Source organism: Schistocerca piceifrons, chromosome 11 (assembly GCF_021461385.2).
Source record: "Schistocerca piceifrons isolate TAMUIC-IGC-003096 chromosome 11, iqSchPice1.1, whole genome shotgun sequence".
Taxonomy (NCBI): Eukaryota; Metazoa; Arthropoda; class Insecta; order Orthoptera; family Acrididae; genus Schistocerca; species Schistocerca piceifrons.
In genome coordinates this window covers 85,940,574-85,962,814 of record NC_060148.1, presented here as the reverse complement: position 1 = coordinate 85,962,814, position 22,241 = coordinate 85,940,574, and the positions used below count along the sequence as shown (strand labels likewise).

The 22,241-nt window shown below is 44.2% G+C and overlaps 1 protein-coding gene across 1 annotated transcript in view; it reads left to right on the top strand.

Annotated features, from left to right (window-relative positions):
* The window catches only part of LOC124719729, a 173,880-nt gene that overhangs the window by 25,168 nt on the left and 126,471 nt on the right, over window positions 1–22,241 (top strand). The gene's annotated exons all lie outside the window — the stretch shown is intronic.

The following is a 22,241-nucleotide window of genomic DNA, read 5'->3' as shown; positions in this document are numbered from 1 at the left end:
AGGATATTGTGTGTGAACTGACATCTCGATAATGTCCCATAAATGTTGGATGGTATTCATGTCGGGCGATGTGGGTGGCCAATCATTCACTCGATTTGTCAAGAATGTTCTTCAAACCAGTCGTAAACAATTGTTGCCCAGTGACATGACATTGCTATTTGGGAACATAAAGCCTGTGAATTGCTGCAACTGGTCTCCAAGTAGGCAACCATAACCGTGTCCAGTCAATGTTCAGTTCAGTTGGACCAGATGGTCCAGTCCATTCCATGTAAACTTAGCCCACACGATTATAGAGCCACCACCGAGTCTGTTGACAATGTGAGTCCATAGCTTCGTGGGCTCTGTGCACACTTGAATCTTACCGTCATCTCTTCCCAACTCAAATTGGAGCTCAACTGACCGAGCCACAACTTTACAATCATCTTAAGGTCCAACCGCTACTGTCATGAGCCCACGACAAGCACTGCAGGTGATGCTGAGCTGTTAGCAAAGGCACTCACACTGGTCATCAGCTGTCATAGCTTGTTATTGTTGTGGTCTTCAGTCCACAGACTGGTTTGATGCAGCTCTCCATGCTACTCTATCCTGTGCAAGCTGCTTCATCTCCCAATACGTACTGCAGCCTACATCCTTCTGAATCTGCTTAGTGTATTCATCTCTTGGCCTCCCTCTACGATTTTTACCCTCCACACTGCTCTCCAATACTAAATTGGTGATCCCTTGATGCCTCAGAACATGTCCTACCAACCAGTCCTTTCTTCTAGTCAAGCTGTGCCATAAATTCCTCTTCTCCCCATTTCTATTCAGTACCACCTCATTAGTTATATGATCCACCCATCTAATCTTCAGCATTCTTCTGTAGCACTACATTTCAAAAGCTTCTATTCTCTTCTTGTCTAAACTATTTATTGACCATGTTTCACTTCCATACATGGCTACACTCCACACAAATACTTTCAGAAACAACTTCCTGACACTTAAATCTATACTCAATGTTAACTTATTTCCCTTCTTCAGAAACACTTTCCTTGCCATTGCCAGTTTACATTTTATATCCTATTTACTTCAACCATCATCAGTTATTTTGCTCCTCAAATAGCAAAACTCCTTTACTACTTTAAGTGTCTCATTTCCTAATCTAATTCCCTCAGCATCACCCGACTTAATTCTACTACATTCCATTATCCTTGTTCTGCTTTTGTTGATGTTCATCTTATACCCTCCTTTCAAGACACTGTCCATTCCGTTCAACTGCTCTTCCCAGTCCTTTGCTGTCTCTGACAGAATTACAATGTCATCGGCGAACCTCAAAGTTTTTATTACTTCTCCATGGATTTTAATTCCTACTCCAAATTTTTCTTTTGTTTCCTTTACTGCTTGCTCAATATACAGATCGAATAACATTGGGGATAGGCTACAACCCTGTCTCACTCCCTTCTCGACCTCTGCTTCCCTTTCATGCCCCTCAACTCTTATCTGCTTTCTGTACAAATTGTAAATAGCCTTTCGCTCCCTGTATTTTACCCCTGCCACCTTCAGAATTTGAAAGAGAATATTCCAGTCAACATTGTCAAAAGCTTTCTCTAAGTCTACAAATGCTAGAAACGTAGGTTTGCCTTTTCTTAATCTAGCTTCTAAGATAAGTCATAGGGTCATTATTGCCTCACGTGTTTCAACATTTCTACGGAATCCAAACTGATCTTCCCCGAGGTTGGCTTCTACCAGTTTTTCCATTCATCTGTAAAGAACTCATGTTAGTATTTTGCAATGCCTAATTTTGGCACACTGTCCTAAAGGACATGTTCGTGACACAATCCACATTGATTTCTGACGTTATGTCAAAGAGTGTTACTTGTCTGTTAGCACTGACAACTCTGTGCAAACACCGCTGCTCTTGGTCATTAAATTAAGGCTGTCAACCATTGCATTGTCCACAGTGAGAGACAATGCCTGAAACTTGGTAATCTCAGCACACCCCTGATGCTGTGGAATCAGAATATTGAATTCTGTAACAATTTCTGAAATGGAATGGCCTGTGTGTCTGACTCCAACTATCATTCTGCATTCAAAGTCTGTTAATTCCCATTGTGAAGCCATAACCACATTGGAAACATTTTCACGTGTATTGTCTGAGTGCAAAAGACACTGCCGTTTTATATCTAGTGTTTGCGACACTACCACCATCTTTACGTATGCTTATCACTACCCCATGGCTTTCATCATCTCAGTGTATAAGGGCTTCCCAGAAGTACTTGACAAACAAAACACAAACATTTTGGGGAAAAAACATCTTATTTCTCTACATAGCCCATTTTCAGTGTGGTACCCTTTTTCCAAATGTGTTTAATATCTCAGGACCCCATTTATAGTGAGAATTGTCGAGCACTGCAAAATAACCTTCACCTGCAGGCTCCACCTCTTCAAATTTAGCAAATCTTTCACAACCACGTCATTCCGTCAAGTTTGTAAACACAAAATAAACAGAAGAGGCTAAATGTTATGTCTAGGGTGCATGAGAAAGTAATCCAAACTTTAACTCATTGTTTTTACCCATCAAGATAATGTATGTGTCAACTGGTGCAGTGTCATGACGAAAAGAAACTTTATTTTTTGCTAGATGTGGCCATTTTTGCTTCATTTCATCACTAAAATGCTGCAATAAGTTCACACATTACTCACAAGTGATTGCTTTTCCTTTTTTAAGATAATCAATTCAAATTATCCTATAGGAATCTAAAAAAAAGACTACATGACCTTGCCTGCTGACGGAACTGCTTGTCTTCTTTGGAGTTGATTCTCCATTTTCAGTCCACTGTTTTGACTCTTCCTCTGTACCAGATGCGAAGTGATGAACCCACATTCATAATAAATTATGAATAGACATAAAAATTTGGCTTTATTGCAGCAAAACATTGCCAAACACTCGACTGAGTTCGTGGTGATGCAGTTTTGTTCCATTGTGAGTAGACGTGGCACACAATTTGTACACAGCTTTCTAATGTCCAAGTTTTCAGTCAGTATGTGATGTACATACAGCACTTTTTGAAATGCATATGGTGTTTGGTAGTTTGTGCAATTTCAGTTGTGGCTGTTCTACACAATTTCTGGTGTGGTCACCTCATTTGGTCTACACCTACATCTACATCCATACTCCGCAAACCAACAGACGGTGTGTGGCGGAGGGTACTTTGAGTACCTCTATCGGTTCTCCCTTCTATTCCAGTCTCGTATTGTTTGTGGAAAGAAAGATTGTCGGTATGTCTCTGTGTGGGCTCTAATCTCTCTGATTTTATCCTCATGACCAATATACTGCTTGACTCCTCGGTGAAGGTATGGTCTCGAAACTTCAACAAAAGCCCGTACCGGGCTACTGAGCGTCTCTCCTGCAAAGTCTTCCACTGGAGTTTATCTATCATCTCCGTAATGCTTTCGCGATTACCACTGCACTGTTCGTCTTGGCAACTTGTGTGGCCTTGTGTAAACTCTGCCACCAAATATTTTACTGTAGTAAATGAAGGAGCAGATGCCCCCAGTAGAAAATAGCTCAGCTTTAATATTAGTTAGACTAAGACCTTTCAAATGAAGGTAGTGTTATCACATAACAATGACAAGTTCATCCACTTTCCTAAATTTTCTGAGAGCATTCACTATTGAAGGCTGCCACACAAATATGGAACAACAGAGCATTGTTAAACTTCAAACTTGAGCTTTATAATGTTGGTAGTTTCCACTGTAGTCATTTGTTTAAAACAATGATCACTATTTATATGTCAGGTTGGGTACTTCTTGGATGGCCCTCGTATTAATCAAGCTGTAATAGCAGATAAACAATGGATAGCTAATACAATAGGGAAACTGGCTGTCTTTTGTCACTGTAGCGACTTTCCTGCTAATTTCTTGATGTTTATTTGTACTTATACTAATTTTGTGGAAACTCTAGCAGATTAATGGCAGTTAATAAAAACATGTTCATTTACTCCCTTGTGTAAACTGGAGAATCATGTACCTCTCACACCACCTTTCTGAAGTGGCTGTAGAACACATTGTGTGAATGTGTGTCTGGGGCAATGTGACCTTTCGTGTTTGCTTTGATAGGCGTCATCAAATATGGTAGATCCTGTTTGGGGATCTACACTTAACTTTACAGTACTCATTGGAAATTAATTTCAAAACAGTGACAGGTATTCTGGCATGAGCTTCAGTGAACGTACCTGAAAGCCTGGTAGTGTGCAGCCTCCCCCCTCCCCCCCCCCCCCACCTATACCACCCCTTCCCCCCCCCCCCCCCACCTATACCACCCCTTCCCCCCCCCACCTATACCACCCCTTCCCCCCCCCCCATCCAAATATGAAACTTTGTTAGTTTATTAAAGTATTGTATTCCCAATATTACTTCCTCAGTTGCTACTTCGATTCTGTTTATTTTACAGAAGTGATTACAAATTGCTCCTATTTTGCAATTGAAATCTTTGTTTCCTGCAAAAAAAAAAAAAAAAAAAAGTTTAAGGCATTTTCAGTGCACTGCAGAGAAAGTAAATGAAACTATTATTTGCTGCACTATAAATATAATGTGTAGACTTCTGCAGTAGCACTTTTGGTGACTTTAATATCCACTTTATTTAAAAGTAAATGCTGCAGACTGTGAAGTTTTATGTCACAGAACAGTAATATATTCCCACTAATGCACAACTTAGCAAGGTGGGGTTGTACAGTTCAGTGAGTACTTGTATGACTGTGCCTAAACATGTAGGTTTAACATGTTTGATTAAAAATACTATTATTGAAAGGGTAGTTGCTACTCATCATATGGCGGTGATGCTGAGTCGCTGCTAGGCACAATAAAAAGACTGTCACATAGCTGCCAGGGAGTGAGTGAGTGAGTGAGTGTGTGTGTTTGTGTGTGTGTGTGTGTGTGTGTGTGTGTGTGTGTGTGTGTATTATTGAAAGGGTAGTTGCTACTCATCATATGGCGGTGATGCTGAGTCGCTGCTAGGCACAATAAAAAGACTGTCACATAGCTGCCAGGGAGTGAGTGAGTGTGTGTGTGTGTGTGTGTGTGTGTGTGTGTGTGTGTGTGTGGTGACCCAGCAGCATGGTTCTCTCAAGCCCATTCACCTCCCATTTGGATATCTGCTCCGTGTTTATGCAATGGAACTGAAATGGATACTACCGTTGCATCCCAAAGTTATAATCCCTTACTGTGTTTTAGTTGGTAGCTTGTGTCGTTCTGCAGGAATCTCATTTTACTAATGCTCCATCACCAACGCTTCATTGGCTCCGTGTTTTGTTGGAACCAGGTCAGCCCTTTGAAGGCTTCCAGTGGTGTCTGTACAGATATTGTCAGTACCTGTATCCACCCTCGTACCTCATTGGAAGGAGTTGCCGTCCGGGTCCACTTGGACTCTGCAGTCGAGGTTTGCTATCTCTATCTCCCTCTGGCAGGCCACCTACACCTGTTGCCCTAACTGCCCTACTTCAGCAATTTCCACTCCCTCCCTCCCATCCTTCTTCTTGGGGATTTTAATGCCCATCGCCCTTTGTTGAACAGAGCTTCAGTGTTTGTTTTTTTTTGAGTCGGGGCTTCTCGTGACCGATTTCTTGCAAAAAAAAAAGATCAATGCCTTCTTAATCATGGTTCTTTACTCATTTTAGTGCTGGATACGGCACTTTTTTTTGCCACTGATCTTTCGCTGTCTTTCTTTCCCTTGTTTTATCCTTACACTGGTTGCCACATGATGACCTCTGTGGCAGTGGCTCGTTGATTCTCTTGTTCCCTTTCTGCCTCCTGATGACCAGGTAACCCCACTGTGCTTTCAATCATGCTTGAATGGCCTCTGTATACCTTCCGAGTCACGTTATCATCATCATTGTCAGGTTTTATTGATGACGTCGTCCATAATCTATCTGATAAGACAATCCGGGCTGCCGGCATTGCTGTTCCCCACTTGACCGGGCCCATTCACCATTGCCAGTTCTGTGGTGGAACAACACCATTGCCACTGCTATCTGCAATTGTCGCGCCTTGCAACATCTCGAGCGGTATCTGTCCTCTGCCGGTCTTATTACGTTTAAATGTCTCCACACTGAAGCCTGTTACTTAATCAAACAGAGCAAGCGGGAATGTTTTATAAACCTAGTATCCAAGTGCCTTCCTCCTCCAGAAACAGCGGGCTGAAGTTTTCCACATATGTTTGGTGCCTTGTCAAGTGGAATCCTACAATGCACACTATACTGAATGGAAGCTTCTTCTGGTCCCCTCTTCTTCTCATGATTCAGCTCCTGGGCCTGATCCCATCCATAACTAATTGCTTCAACAGCGCTGAAATCTTCTCCAGGTGCTTACCTTATTTACTTGAATCTAAACCGCACTTTTTTTCCAGTTTTTGTAATCCAAAAAACCACCTGCAGGTTAGAATCGAATGCAAAGTAAGTGAAAGTTCTGAAAAATGTTGGTAGGAGCCGCCACAACCAACGTCTGCCGTCGAAAATATGTAGCTCTACACAGGCATGCTTTGCAGACACAAATATATATACTGGCGCCAAAACCTCTGCGTCAATAAATAAATTTAAAGAAAGGTAGAAGACGAGCTTTTTTTCTCCGCCCCAAGTTTCGAACACTGCATTTTCATACATTATCCAACAAAGTAAATAGAAATTCCGTATTGTTCGTCTCCGAATGTAGCAGCCTTTCAAATATTTGCAGCAACAATAATAAATTTATTTACATAAAAATACCAACAATCCACAAGGCTTTACGATCGTTGCACGAGTTGATACGCTGGGGCTGACTAAGATTTCACGTAGTGGCACCTATTGCTTCATGGAAGTTTGTGAAGTACTTGTTGGTGTTAGTGAACCATAATGAAGTGTTTTCATTATAGTGCCAAATTTAGTTTGCGGAACAAAGTTCTAATAGTGCTGCAGGTCTGCGATACTGGATTGATGAGAGAAACGTCAGGCGATGGTGACGGCAGAGAGACAAATTATTTGGATGATCAAGTAGCAGAAAAGCATTTAGTGGGCCAATGTGTGGCGAATATCATACACTAAAAGTGATTTTAAATGAATTTGTTAAGGAACAGCATCAGAAATTCCTGCCTGTGAACGCCGAAATTTTAAAAATTAAGGCGCATGAAACTGCTAGAGAGCAAAAAATTGAAAATTTTAAGGCTAGCCGCAGTTGGATTGCAGTGGTAGCGCGCACAAAAGCAAGCCATGGCGCGAGCGGCGACAGGTCGTAAACACTCATTATCAGAATGCGACAAACAGTGCATGACACAGTACAATAATGCATTTTCAGCTTAGAGTGACATAAACACCTATAACGAAGAGAACGGCACTTATCAGATCATAGCAAAATAAGCAATCAATTTGAACCAGACAAAGCACGTGAAAAAGTAAGGGTACCCATATAAATACGGACGGAACGCCTGACGCATAGCAATGGCTACCTGGTAAAGCTTAAATGCTGAGCTTACAACTCGAACCAAACTACTGTAGCTGTATCTTCATCCATTCATTCTAAAACGTGTCTCATGTTGCAATGGACCAACTTTGTTTCGATTTGGAGGTGCAGTCTAAAACTTTTCTCTCCCCTTGAATTTGTAGTCTCAAATTTCAGGTGCGGCTTAGATTCGGGAAATTTTTTTTCCTTGATTTCAAGTCTCATTTTTCAGGTGCGGCTTAGATTCGAGTGTGGCTTAGATTCGAGTAAATACGGTAACTGTATTTGGCTCCAAGGCATTTTCCCCTCTCAGTAAAGAGACACTGTTGTGGGTCCAGTCCATAACCCTGGCAAGGATCTGGCGTCCCTTATTAATTTCCGGCCAATCAGTCTGACCAGTGACCCCTCCAAGTTACTAGAATGGATGGTGACCCATTTGCTCAGTTGGGTCTTCTAATCTTGTCACATTTTTATCTCGTTACTGGTGCGGCTTTGAGGAGGGACGATCTCTGATCGATCATCTGCATTAACTGAAAACTGCAGTTCAGCAGGCCTTCTTTCCAGTGCCATCCTCTTGTTGTGGTTTTCTTTGATCATAAGGGCTATGACGCAACTCGGCGCCATCACATCCTCCTCAGGCTCCATGAGTAGGAGTATTTAAGGCGCCGTACTGATTTTATATTCCCAAGTTCGTGTCTCACCAGTCATTCAGAATTCGGGTTCATGACTTTCCTAACAAAGGGAGTAGAAAATAATTGCCATGGGACACTACGTTCTTGTTACATGAAGTGCAAAAGTTTACATTTTTGTACATCTAAACTAGGTTGCGAGTCATTGCACCACTTTGAAATCTTATGAAGATCTGACAGAATATTTGTGCAGCCATTTTGACACAGTATTTCATTGTAGATAACTGCGTCATTTGCAGGAATTCTAAGGTTCCTGTTAATATTGTCTGCAAGGTCATTAATATAGAACATGAACACAAAGATTCCCAAACATCACCACCTAGAAACAAGACAAAACAAGCATATTGTGACAACATAGTCAAATGGCGATTGTCATATAAAGCAGCCAACACCTATAGAATTGTGTGGCTCATAAATTTAGCAATTTTTGAGTTGACACTTAAATGAGGTCAGTAAACAGCAAAAACACGTATAGTTATTTATGTGGAAATGAGGCATAAACAATTAAGAACATGTAACTACAAATAATTTTGTGCATACAGTGTGACTAGCAAGTTTGTAAATGAAGCTGCTGAGATCTTTGAAGAAATGTTTTATTTCCATGCTTATGAGCAGTTCGTAATATATGGGGCATTTTTAAATGTAGCATTCAGCAGTTGTTCAGGAAAACATTCACACATGTTCCAGATATTTTCATACGCTAATACTAAGGCATGCACATCACAGTTGTTCTCTGTTACCGGTACAAGATCAAGAACAAATAGAATGGCTAGAATTTTGTTTAATGAACCTGCTTTTGAGTAGGCCTCCACTGTGAAATGATTATCAATCACAGGATACACCAATATAATGCAAATGGACAGATAATAAAACACACACACACACACACACACACACACACACACACACACACACACACACACACATTTAACTTTCACAAGCTTTCGAAGCCAGTGGCTCCTTCTAGTGGAAGAGTTGATGGGGAAGGAAGAGTGTTGAAGTAAAAGGACTGGAGAGGTTTAGGGAAAGGGGCACGGTTTAGAAAAGTAATCCAGAACCGTGGAAAGTAAGTATCCCCTGGCCCGATGTTCTGGGTGACTTTTCTAAATTGTACCCCTTTCCCTAAACCTCTGATTGAAAGTGGAGATGCAGTAAGTGCTGATAAAGACACTCCATCACTCTGTCCAGAGAAACTGGCGATAGACGGTGGCAATAGCAGCAAAATCATTGTAAATAGAGATGGGTCGTTTGCGAACTAACGGGTCCAAACGAATGGTTCATCAAGATGAACAGAATGAGTGAGGAATGAATTCTAAGGAACGGTCTTTCATAGTTCACTTTGGTCTACTTTCTACTTACAGCTCGTGGGAATGGGAAATAGTCGGTCTTGTTCCCACAACGGCATGTCGGCCGGTCTCGTTCCGGTCTCGGCCTCGTTCCGGTCTCTGTCTCGGCCTCGTTCCGGTCTCTGTCTCGGCCTCGTTCCGGTCTCTGTCTCGGCCTCGTTCCGGTCTCTGTCTCGGCCTCGTTCCGGTCTCTGTCTCGGCCTCGTTCCGGTCTCTGTCTCGGCCTCGTTCCGGTCTCTGTCTCGGCCTCGTTCCGGTCTCTGTCTCGGCCTCGTTCCGGTCTCTGTCTCGGCCTCGTTCCGGTCTCTGTCTCGGCCTCGTTCCGGTCTCTGTCTCGGCCTCGTTCCGGTCTCTGTCTCGGCCTCGTTCCGGTCTCTGTCTCGGCCTCGTTCCGGTCTCTGTCTCGGCCTCGTTCCGGTCTCTGTCTCGGCCTCGTTCCGGTCTCTGTCTCGGCCTCGTTCCGGTCTCTGTCTCGGCCTCGTTCCGGTCTCTGTCTCGGCCTCGTTCCGGTCTCTGTCTCGGCCTCGTTCCGGTCTCTGTCTCGGCCTCGTTCCGGTCTCTGTCTCGGCCTCGTTCCGGTCTCTGTCTCGGCCTCGTTCCGGTCTCTGTCTCGGCCTCGTTCCGGTCTCTGTCTCGGCCTCGTTCCGGTCTCTGTCTCGGCCTCGTTCCGGTCTCTGTCTCTGTCTCGTTCCGGTCTCTGTCTCTGTCTCTGTCTCGGCCTCGTTCCGGTCTCTGTCTCTGTCTCTGTCTCGGCCTCGTTCCGGTCTCTGTCTCGGCCTCGTTCCGGTCTCTGTCTCGGCCTCGTTCCGGTCTCTGTCTCGGCCTCGTTCCGGTCTCTGTCTCGGCCTCGTTCCGGTCTCTGTCTCGGCCTCGTTCCGGTCTCTGTCTCGGCCTCGTTCCGGTCTCTGTCTCGGCCTCGTTCCGGTCTCTGTCTCGGCCTCGTTCCGGTCTCTGTCTCGGCCTCGTTCCGGTCTCTGTCTCGGCCTCGTTCCGGTCTCTGTCTCGGCCTCGTTCCGGTCTCTGTCTCGGCCTCGTTCCGGTCTCTGTCTCGGCCTCGTTCCGGTCTCTGTCTCGGCCTCGTTCCGGTCTCTGTCTCTGTCTCTGTCTCGGCCTCGTTCCGGTCTCTGTCTCTGTCTCTGTCTCGGCCTCGTTCCGGTCTCTGTCTCTGTCTCTGTCTCGGCCTCGTTCCGGTCTCTGTCTCTGTCTCTGTCTCGGCCTCGTTCCGGTCTCTGTCTCTGTCTCTGTCTCGGCCTCGTTCCGGTCTCTGTCTCTGTCTCTGTCTCTGTCTCGGCCTCGTTCCGGTCTCTGTCTCTGTCTCTGTCTCTGTCTCGGCCTCGTTCCGGTCTCTGTCTCTGTCTCTGTCTCGGCCTCGTTCCGGTCTCTGTCTCTGTCTCTGTCTCGGCCTCGTTCCGGTCTCTGTCTCTGTCTCGGCCTCGTTCCGGTCTCTGTCTCTGTCTCTGTCTCGGCCTCGTTCCGGTCTCTGTCTCTGTCTCTGTCTCGGCCTCGTTCCGGTCTCTGTCTCTGTCTCGGCCTCGTTCCGGTCTCTGTCTCTGTCTCGGCCTCGTTCCGGTCTCTGTCTCTGTCTCGGCCTCGTTCCGGTCTCTGTCTCTGTCTCGGCCTCGTTCCGGTCTCTGTCTCTGTCTCGGCCTCGTTCCGGTCTCTGTCTCGGCCTCGTTCCGGTCTCTGTCTCTGTCTCGGCCTCGTTCCGGTCTCTGTCTCTGTCTCGGCCTCGTTCCGGTCTCTGTCTCTGTCTCGGCCTCGTTCCGGTCTCTGTCTCTGTCTCGGCCTCGTTCCGGTCTCTGTCTCTGTCTCGGCCTCGTTCCGGTCTCTGTCTCTGTTCCGGTCTCTGTCTCTGCCTCGGCCTCGTTCCGGTCTCTGTCTCTGTTCCGGTCTCTGTCTCTGTCTCGGCCTCGTTCCGGTCTCTGTCTCTGTTCCGGTCTTTGTCTCTGTCTCGGCCTCGTTCCGGTCTCTGTCTCTGTTCCGGTCTCTGTCTCTGTCTCGGCCTCGTTCCGGTCTCTGTCTTTGTCTCTGTCTCGGCCTCGTTCCGGTCTCTGTCTCTGTCTCTGTCTCTGTCTCGGCCTCGTTCCGGTCTCTGTCTCTGTCTCTGTCTCGGCCTCGTTCCGGTCTCTGTCTCTGTCTCTGTCTCTGTCTCGGCCTCGTTCCGGTCTCTGTCTCTGTCTCTGTCTCGGCCTCGTTCCGGTCTCTGTCTCTGTCTCTGTCTCTGTCTCTGTCTCGGCCTCGTTCCGGTCTCTGTCTCTGTCTCTGTCTCTGTCTCTGTCTCTGTCTCTGTCTCGGCCTCGTTCCGGTCTCTGTCTCTGTCTCGGCCTCGTTCCGGTCTCTGTCTCTGTCTCTGTCTCGGCCTCGTTCCGGTCTCGGTCTCTGTCTCTGTCTCTGTCTCGGCCTCGTTCCGGTCTCGGTCTCTGTCTCTGTCTCTGTCTCGGCCTCGTTCCGGTCTCTGTCTCTGTCTCTGTCTCTGTCTCGGCCTCGTTCCGGTCTCTGTCTCTGTCTCTGTCTCTGTCTCGGCCTCGTTCCGGTCTCTGTCTCTGTCTCTGTCTCGGCCTCGTTCCGGTCTCTGTCTCTGTCTCTGTCTCGGCCTCGTTCCGGTCTCTGTCTCTGTCTCTGTCTCGGCCTCGTTCCGGTCTCTGTCTCTGTCTCGGCCTCGTTCCGGTCTCTGTCTCTGTCTCTGTCTCGGCCTCGTTCCGGTCTCTGTCTCTGTCTCTGTCTCGGCCTCGTTCCGGTCTCTGTCTCTGTCTCTGTCTCTGTCTCGGCCTCGTTCCGGTCTCTGTCTCTGTCTCTGTCTCGGCCTCGTTCCGGTCTCTGTCTCTGTCTCTGTCTCGGCCTCGTTCCGGTCTCTGTCTCTGTCTCTGTCTCGGCCTCGTTCCGGTCTCTGTCTCTGTCTCTGTCTCGGCCTCGTTCCGGTCTCTGTCTCTGTCTCTGTCTCGGCCTCGTTCCGGTCTCTGTCTCTGTCTCGGCCTCGTTCCGGTCTCTGTCTCTGTCTCGGCCTCGTTCCGGTCTCTGTCTCTGTCTCGGCCTCGTTCCGGTCTCTGTCTCTGTCTCGGCCTCGTTCCGGTCTCTGTCTCTGTCTCGGCCTCGTTCCGGTCTCTGTCTCTGTCTCGGCCTCGTTCCGGTCTCTGTCTCTGTCTCGGCCTCGTTCCGGTCTCTGTCTCTGTCTCGGCCTCGTTCCGGTCTCTGTCTCTGTCTCGGCCTCGTTCCGGTCTCTGTCTCTGTCTCGGCCTCGTTCCGGTCTCTGTCTCTGTCTCGGCCTCGTTCCGGTCTCTGTCTCTGTCTCGGCCTCGTTCCGGTCTCTGTCTCTGTCTCGGCCTCGTTCCGGTCTCTGTCTCTGTCTCGGCCTCGTTCCGGTCTCTGTCTCTGTCTCGGCCTCGTTCCGGTCTCTGTCTCTGTCTCGGCCTCGTTCCGGTCTCTGTCTCTGTCTCGTTCCGGTCTCTGTCTCTGTCTCGGCCTCGTTCCGGTCTCTGTCTCTGTCTCGTTCCGGTCTCTGTCTCGGCCTCGGCCTCGTTCCTGTCTCTGTCTCTGTCTCTGTCTCTGTCTCTGTCTCGTTCCGGTCCCTGTCTCTGTCTCAGCTCCACTCAGGTGGACTCGTCCTTCTTCGCGTGGCCACTCGTTGCAGTTCCACTGCCGACTGCTCATAGTTCAGTATCGAGTTGTTTGTTTCGTTTGCTGCGCACGCCAATTCTAGATCTGTTTCAAACCTTTTTCGAGCTCTGAACTTCTGGTTCTTTTTGTAATCTGTTCAGCATCCAAGACTGGTAATTAAAATGTATTTTATAATTACATAAATTACATAAAAATTATGGAATGGTATGGAATACACACATCTTTTAAGGCAACAAAACAGCTTATCAGCTTACTTCACTATTTCGATAGACAGCAGAAGAAATGCTTCTAAAAAGCCAAGATTTTTTAGTTATTATACATGCAAAGGAAGTCAGCATGGCACACACAATTGGGCATTTTCTGCATTTTTTTTGATCCAAGGTAAAACAGTATGTTCATTGTTATGGGAGGCAGACCGACTTACAACTGAGTGAAGCCAAAGCTCCATAATCGAGTGTCTGGCGTCACATTGTGTAAAGAGAATATCATGACTTGTACAACATTATTTCAGTGGTACAGGGTGGCGCCCCCCCCGTGAACCATGGACCTTGCCGTTGGTGGGGAGGCTTGCGTGCCTCAGCGATACAGATGGCCGTACCGTAGGTGCAACCACAACGGAGGGGTATCTGTTGAGAGGCCAGACAAACATGTGGTTCCTGAAGAGGGGCAGCAGCCTTTTCAGTAGTTGCAGGGGCAACAGTCTGGATGATTGACTGATCTGGCCTTGTAACATTAACCAAAACGGCCTTGCTGTGCTGGTACTGCGAACGGCTGAAAGCAAGGGGAAACTACAGCCGTAATTTCTCCCGAGGACATGCAGCTTTACTGTATGATTAAATGATGATGGCGTTCTCTTGGGTAAAATATTCCGGAGGTAAAATAGTCCCCCATTCGGATCGCCGGGCGGGGACTACTCTGGAGGACGTCGTTATCAGGAGAAAGAAAACTGGCATTCTACGGATCGGAGCGTGGAATGTCAGATCCCTTAATCGGGCAGGTAGGTTAGAAAATTTAAAAAGGGAAATGGATAGGTTAAAGTTAGATATAGTGGGAATTAGTGAAGTTCGGTGGCAGGAGGAACAAGACTTTTGGTCAGGTGATTACAGGGTTATAAATACAAAATCAAATAGGGGTAATGCAGGAGTAGGTTTAATAATGAATAAAAAATAGGAGTGCGGGTTACCTACTACAAACAGCATAGTGAACGCATTATTGTGGCCAAGATAGACACAAAGCCCACACCTACTACAGTAGTACAAGTTTATATGCCAACTAGCTCTGCAGATGATGAAGAAATTGATGAAATGTATGACGAGATAAAAGAAATTATTCAGGTAGTGAAGGGAGACGAAAATTTAATAGTCATGGGTGACTGGAATTCGTCAGTAGGAAAAGGGAGAGAAGGAAACATAGTAGGTGAATATGGATTGGGGGGAAGAAATGAAAGAGGAAGCCGCCTGGTAGAATTTTGCTCAGAGCATAACTTAATCATAGCTAACACTTGGTTCAAGAATCATGAAAGAAGGTTGTATACCTGGAAGAATCCTGGAGATACTAAAAGGTATCAGATAGATTACATAATAGTAAGTCAGAGATTTAGGAACCAGGTTTTAAATTGTAAGACATTTCCAGGGGCAGATGTGGATTCTGACCACAATCTATTGGTTATGAACTGCAGATTGAAACTGAAGAAACTGCAAAAAGGCGGGAATTTAAGGAGATGGGACCTGGATAAACTGAAAGAACCAGAGGTTGTAGAGTGTTTCAGGGAGAGCATAAGGGAACAATTGACAGGAATGGGGGAAAGAAATACAGTAGAAGAAGAATGAAGAAGAATGGGTAGCTCTGAGGGATGAAGTAGTGAAGGCAGCAGAGGATCAAGTAGGTAAAAAGACGAGGGCTAATAGAAATCCTTGGGTAACAGAAGAAATACTGAATTTAATTGATGAAAGGAGAAAACATAAAAATGCAGTAAATGAAGCAGGCAAAAAGGAATACAAACGTTGCAAAAATGAGATCGACAGGAAGTGCAAAATGGCTAAGCAGGGATGGCTAGAGGACAAATGTAAGGATGTAGAGGCTTGTCTCACTAGGGGTAAGATAGATACTGCCTAGAGGAAAATTAAAGAGACCTTTGGAGAGAAGAGAACCACTTGTATGAATATCAAGAGCTCAGATGGCAACCCAGTTCTAAGCCAAGAAGGGAAGGCAGAAAGGTGGAAGGAGTATATAGAGGGTTTATACAAGGGCGATGTACTTGAGGACAATATTTTGGAAATGGAAGAGGATGTAGATGAAGACGAAATGGGAGATAAGATACTGCGTGAAGAGTTTGACAGAGCACTGAAAGACCTGAGTCGAAACAAGGCCCCGGGAATAGACAACATTCCATTAGAACTACTGATGGCCTTGGGAGAGCCAGTCATGACAAAACTCTACCATCTGGTGAGCAAGATGTATGAGACAGGCGAAATACCCTCAGACTTCAAGAAGAATATAATAATTCCAATCCCAAAGAAAGCAGGTGTTGACAGATGTGAAAATTACCGAACTATCAGTTTAATAAGTCACAGCTGCAAAATACTAACGCGAATTCTTTACAGACGAATGGAAAAACTGGTAGAAGCGGACCTCGGGGAAGATCAGTTTGGATTGCGTAGAAATGTTGGAACACGTGAGGCAATACTAACCTTACGACTTATCTTAGAAGAAAGATTAAGAAAAGGCAAACCTACGTTTCTAGCATTTGTAGACTTAGAGAAAGCTTTTGACAATGTTAACTGGAATACTCTCTTTCAAATTCTGAAGGTGGCAGGGGTAAAATACAGGGAGCGAAAGGCTATTTACAGTTTGTACAGAAACCAGATGGCAGTTATAAGAGTCGAGGGACATGAAAGGGAAGCAGTGGTTGGGAAAGGAGTGAGACAGGGTTGTAGCCTCTCCCCGATGTTATTCGATCTGTATATTGAGCAAGCAGTAAAGGAAACAAAGGAAAAATTCGGAGTAGGTATTAAAATTCATGGAGAAGAAGTAAAAACTTTGAGGTTCGCCGATGACATTGTAATTCTGTCAGAGACAGCAAAGGACTTGGAAGAGCAGTTGAACGGAATGGACAGTGTCTTGAAAGGAGGATATAAGATGAACATCAACAAAAGCAAAACGAGGATAATGGAATGTAGTCAAATTAAATCGGGTGATGCTGAGGGGATTAGATTAGGAAATGAGACACTTAAAGTAGTAAAGGAGTTTTGCTATTTAGGGAGTAAAATAACTGATGATGGTCGAAGTAGAGAGGATATAAAATGTAGACTGGCAATGGCAAGGAAATCGTTTCTGAAGAAGAGAAATTTGTTAACATCGAGTATAGATTTAAGTGTCCGGAAGTTGTTTCTGAAAGTATTTGTATGGAGTGTAGCCATGTATGGAAGTGAAACATGGACAATAACCAGTTTGGACAGGAATAGAATAGAAGCTTTCGAAATGTGGTGCTACAGAAGAATGCTGAAGATTAGATGGGTAGATCACGTAACTAATGAGGAGGTATTGAATAGGATTGGGGAGAAGAGAAGCTTGTGGCACAACTTGACCAGTAGAAGGGATCGGTTGGTAGGACATGTTTTGAGGCATCAAGGGATCACAAATTTAGCATTGGAGGGCAGCGTGGAGGGTAAAAATCGTAGAGGGAGACCAAGAGATCAATACACTAAGCAGATTCAGAAGGATGTAGGTTGCAGTAGGTACTGGGAGATGAAGCAGCTTGCACAGGATAGAGTAGCATGGAGAGCTGCATCAAACCAGTCTCAGGACTGAAGACCACAACAACAACAGGGTGGCGCATGAAATATCGGCCCCGAGTACCAGACTGCTCATTGTCGCCCACCAATTGTCATCTATTGTTCCGAAGTTGTTGTTTGCATTAGCTTATTTGTCATTTCTTCACTGCCTAATTATTACATGTTTATCTATTCTGGTCATAGTGGTCAACAAATCGTCCATAATTGGTGAGCAATCTGTACTCGGGGCCGGTTTTTGTGTGCCACCTTATATTATTTCGTAGCGATCAGCCACATAATACTACAGTTGGCTAAATGAGAGGTTTTGCAGAATCACGAAAATTACAAGTGTGTGAGAATTCTGTTATGAATAAAAACTCTGTACTCCAGGGGAGAGGAAAGTGTCCCTCTTGGCACCTCCCATCTTCAGTCCCTATGCTACTAATTTTCCATTTTTCATAGGAACCATATACCAAGCACAAATGAATGGTGAACAAGTAAAGATGAACGGTTCCCAAATAAGAGTGATCACCAGTGAAATAGTTCCCAAGGATGAACGACTTTGCCCATCTCTAATAGTAAATACAGATGAAACTGGTCTCTGCTGGAAGAAGGTGCCTAAAAGAGCTTTATTGGGCATGAAGCGAGAATCTTTCCTGGTTGTAAAGCCGCCAAAGGTAAATTGACAGTGATGGTTGGTTTGAATGAATGTAACTGGTGATTGTAAATTAAAACCCCTCTCAGTTCATTGCTCAGGAAATCAAAGAACTTTAAACAAATCTGTCTAAAGCTGTGTTGCCTGTGATTTGGAAGGTAAATGCTGGAGCTTGGGGGCAGCTTCCCTCTTTTTAAAGGACTCATTTGGTCATTACTTCATACCTCAAGACAGATATTATTGCCAATTACAACAAATCCTATTTAAAGTGATTCTGTTAATTGACAACGTACCAGATACTTCTCATGTTTCTATGATTAATTTTCATCGATATGTCAAAGTAGTATTTTTGCCACTGAATAGAGCCAGCTTGCTTCAACAGGTGGACCAAGGAGTTATTAAAACATTAAAGCTTACTACACGAGATGATCATTTGCACATCTGCGCAAAGCTATGGGACGAAACAAGCTCTCTATTAGAGACTTTCGGAAGCAAATCAATGTTTTAGTTGCTGTGAGAATTATTGAACAATTTCAGAATGAAGTTTCACAAAAAGCTTTAAATGGCTTCTAGAAAAACTGTGTCCTTTTATTTTCACTTCTTAAATATAGGGGTAATCAGCACCAGGTCCTGATCAGATTGATAATGTGATTGAAGTAAATTTTACTGGCCAATTACATTCAGATGTGGATGGATTATGATGTTCAAGAATTTTTTGATTCACACAATTGGGAGCTGACAGTTGATGAGCTTATAGAAATGCATGAACAAGAGTTTAACATTGGACAACCTGATTCTTCAGGCCCAGTTCACCAGATGATCAATTGACTGCTCCAAACTTGACAGACAGCCTCAGTTCAATAGAAAAAGTTGAAAATTTTAGAAAAAGTGTATTCAAACAAAATGCTCTTTTTCGCTTCAAAACAGGGAATAAAAAATTTATTAGTGTGCTACAACAAAATATTCTGCAGGAAGAATAAAAATTTGACACATTGCATGAAATTGTTAGTGTTTATGAAGCCTTCTATGTCACAATAACTTAGATGTACATCATTGCATGCAGTAATACTTTACAGTAACATAATTTAGTGTTATTGAACATTTTTAGTGCACATTTTCCTTCTAATTTACATTGTCTTCTTTAGTGTCTGGTCCCAACGGAATATAATTTGCACATATTTGTATGCAGAACAAGTTTTCTTCACATTTTTTAGCCAAGGGGGATGAAGATGTTTCTCTAAGTCCATCTGTACGCAGAGCAACTGAAAAGGAACGGAACTGGCAGGTGATATAGATTGGCAACTGATTGTTGACTGCCTGCTAATACAGTTCACACACTGCTCAACTCTGAAGTGAGAAGCTGCAAAAACAACAAACAAAACTCTGTACTTCCAGAGAAACATAAACTACAGGCTGTTGCTAACAGCCAAGGAACTGCAGCAGACAGATTCAAAATTTACAGCTTTTATAGAATAGCTGCCCACTCCCTTAGATGAATGCTCAAGCACGTCAATTGTGCAACAGGCCCAGGTTCACTTCCTGGCTGATTCAGAGATTTTTCTCCTCACAGGGAGAGTGTGTTCTGTTGTCCTTATCATTGGCATGCAAGTTGCCCAATGTGGTGTCAGCTGAAAAGAATTCCAGCTCACCGGCCAAACTTCCCTAGGTGGGACTCTCGGCCATTAATGCCGTGTGATCGTCACATGACATAGATTGGCTAGGCAACACTACAGTGATTCCGTGAATTGATTGCTCCAGGCATTACTTTTATTTTCAAAAGCTGGATGTCGTTGAGATTTGTATATAAAGAAATATGATGTGGTGGTTTGTGGTGCTTAAATCATTCCTATGTGAACACCATTGTATGTGCTCATATTAGAGATTTGTTGTTTTTCTGTCATTTTCTCACAATTTTCACTGTTTATTTGCACACTACAATGTAATTTTATGGAACGACACAGTTGTTGCTGTTGTTGCTGTTGCTGTTGTTGTTGTTGTTGTTGTTGTTGTTGTTGTTGTGGTCTTCAGTCCTGAGACTGGTTTGATGCAGCTCTCCATGCTACTCTATCCTGCACAGGCTTCTTCATCTCCCAGTACCTACTGCAACCTACATCCTTCTGAATCTGCTTAGTGTATTCATCTCTTGGTCTCCCTCTGCAATTTTTACCCTCCATGCTGCCCTCCAATACTAAATTGGTGATTCCTTGATGCCTCAGAACATGTCCTACCAACCAATCCCTTATTCTAGTCAAGTTGTGCCACAAACTCCTCTTCTCCCCAATTCTATTCAATACCTCCTCTTTAGTTATGTGATTTACCCATCTAATCTTCAGCATTCTTCTGTAGCACCACATTTCGAAAGCTTCTATTCTCTTCTTGTCCAAACTAGTTATCGTCCATGTTTCACTTCCATACAGGGCTACACTCCACACACATACTTTCAGGAAGGACTTCCTGACACTTAAATCTATACTCGATGTTAACAAATTTCTCTTCTCCAGAATCGCTTTCCTTGCCATTGCCAGTCTACATTTTATATCCTCTCTACTTCGACCATCATCAGTTATTTTGCTCCCCAAATAGCAAAACTCCTTTACTACTTTAAGTGTCTCGTTTCCTAATCTAATTCCCTCAGCATCTCACAAAAGAATACTCCCAGTATGATTTACATTGTTTTGTAAATTTTCTCCCATTGACATACCGATAAATTTATTTTTATATATTTACACTACATATTTTTCATACAAACTATTTTTCCCACTTCATACCACTTTTTCTCTGTCAAATCATTGTTGCAGTATCCTGGTAGCTTATAGTTGAATAAAATTGGATGTTTTTCAACTTCCCATACAAAGCTACGGTCCACAACCTGTTCGTTCATCTTCAGATTAAATCAGTACTGAACTGTATTTGAGACCACAATGCAACTCAAAGTACTCGGCCATATATACACGAGTTTTTGGCAATTCACTGGTAGCACATTTCAAATAATTTACTGGCTAGTCACTCAGCATTCACACCATCTGTAGAGCCCAATTTAACTAAACAGGACGTGATTCAAAAGTGACCAGTTACCAGTTCACATTGTCAATAGGTTTCATTTCAATTGGTTTGTTTGTGGAGGGCCTAAGGATGAGTATGAATTCCATGTGTATGAACAAGAGTTGTGACCCTCTGTTTGTTATGTGAAGCTATTGCAACATCAAAACGTGGATCATTTTCTGTGAGTATGTATTGTTTTCGCACATGGTCCCTTTATTCATATCTACAAAGAGGTCAGAAATAGTCTAAAAAGCATGTAAAGATGTTCCAGGAGAGGCTGTGCTGCTGAGAAGTAATTGCTAAGAAGGAAATTTGATATGTTGCACCAGTTCAGAATTATTTAGTGTTGAAGTTAGCCAATGAGGTCACTATGTGCACAAACTCAAGTGGCCCACCAGATACAATCCGTGTCAGTTGTTCCCATAGCTTAGATGATAGTGTATGAGCCTGCTCTTGGCAACTTTGTCTCTGGTGTGCTGCTGCTTGAATTTGTGTGCACAGTTGCCTGATTGACTCACTTCCTTGTTAATTAACTTGGAAGTGACAGAATGTATAAAGTTTCTTTCTTGGGATTTAGTTCTCAGTACATTGTACCCTGCAGCACTCTTACAAGCTTTTCAAACTGTTCTGATAACTCTGTATAATGATGTAGTGGTGGACTATAACACTAAAATGTGCTTTGTTAGTGGACATGAATCAAGAAATACGAGGGCCGTTCAGAAAGTAACCTCCGGTTGATTTAAAAAAATACACCAAGTTAAATAAAAATATTTTAATATATACATCTTACAACTACATCTTTGCACTATTTTTCTACATAGTCTCCATAGCGATTGAGGCACTTATCGTATCTCTTCACAAGCTTTGAAATTCCTTCTGCATAAAAATCACCTGCTTGTGCCTGGAGCCAGCCTGTGACCGCATCTTTGAGCTCTTCGTCGTCATCAAACCGCTGTGACCCGAGCCATTTCTTCAAATGCATGAAGAGGTGATAATCACTTGGCGCCAGGTCTGGGCTGTAAGGTGGATGGTTGATAACGTCCCACTTGAAGGACTCAAGAAGGGCCGTTGTTCTGCGAGCAGAGTGAGGACGGGCGTTATCGTGCAAAAAAACGATACCGGAAGTCAGCATACCACGGCGTTTGTTCTGTATAGCCCGTCGTAACTTTTTTATTGTTTCACAGTACACGTCTTGATTAATGGTCGTACCACGTTCCATGAATTCAACCAACAACACCCCTTTGGCATCCCAAAACACCGTTGCCATCAGTTTTCTGGCAGAAAAATCTTGCGAGGCTTTTCTTGGCTTGGTAGGCGAATTTGAATGTGCCCACATCTTTGATTGTTCTTTTGTCTCAGGGTTCACGTACTTAATCCAGGTTTCGTCACCGGTCACGATTCTGTTTAACAATGGATCTCCTTCGTCCTCATAACGTGACAGAAAGTCTAATGCAGAGGCCATTCTTTGAGTTTTGTGGTGGTCGGTAAGAATTTTGGGCACCCATCGTGCACAGAACTTACGGTAACCCAATCTTGCTGTCACTATCTCGTACAAGAGAGTCTTAGAAATCTGTGGAAAACCAGTAGACAACTCCGACATTGAGAAACGTCGATTTTCACGAACTTTTGCATCAACTGTCTGAACGAGTTCGCCAGTCACCAATGATGGTCTACCACT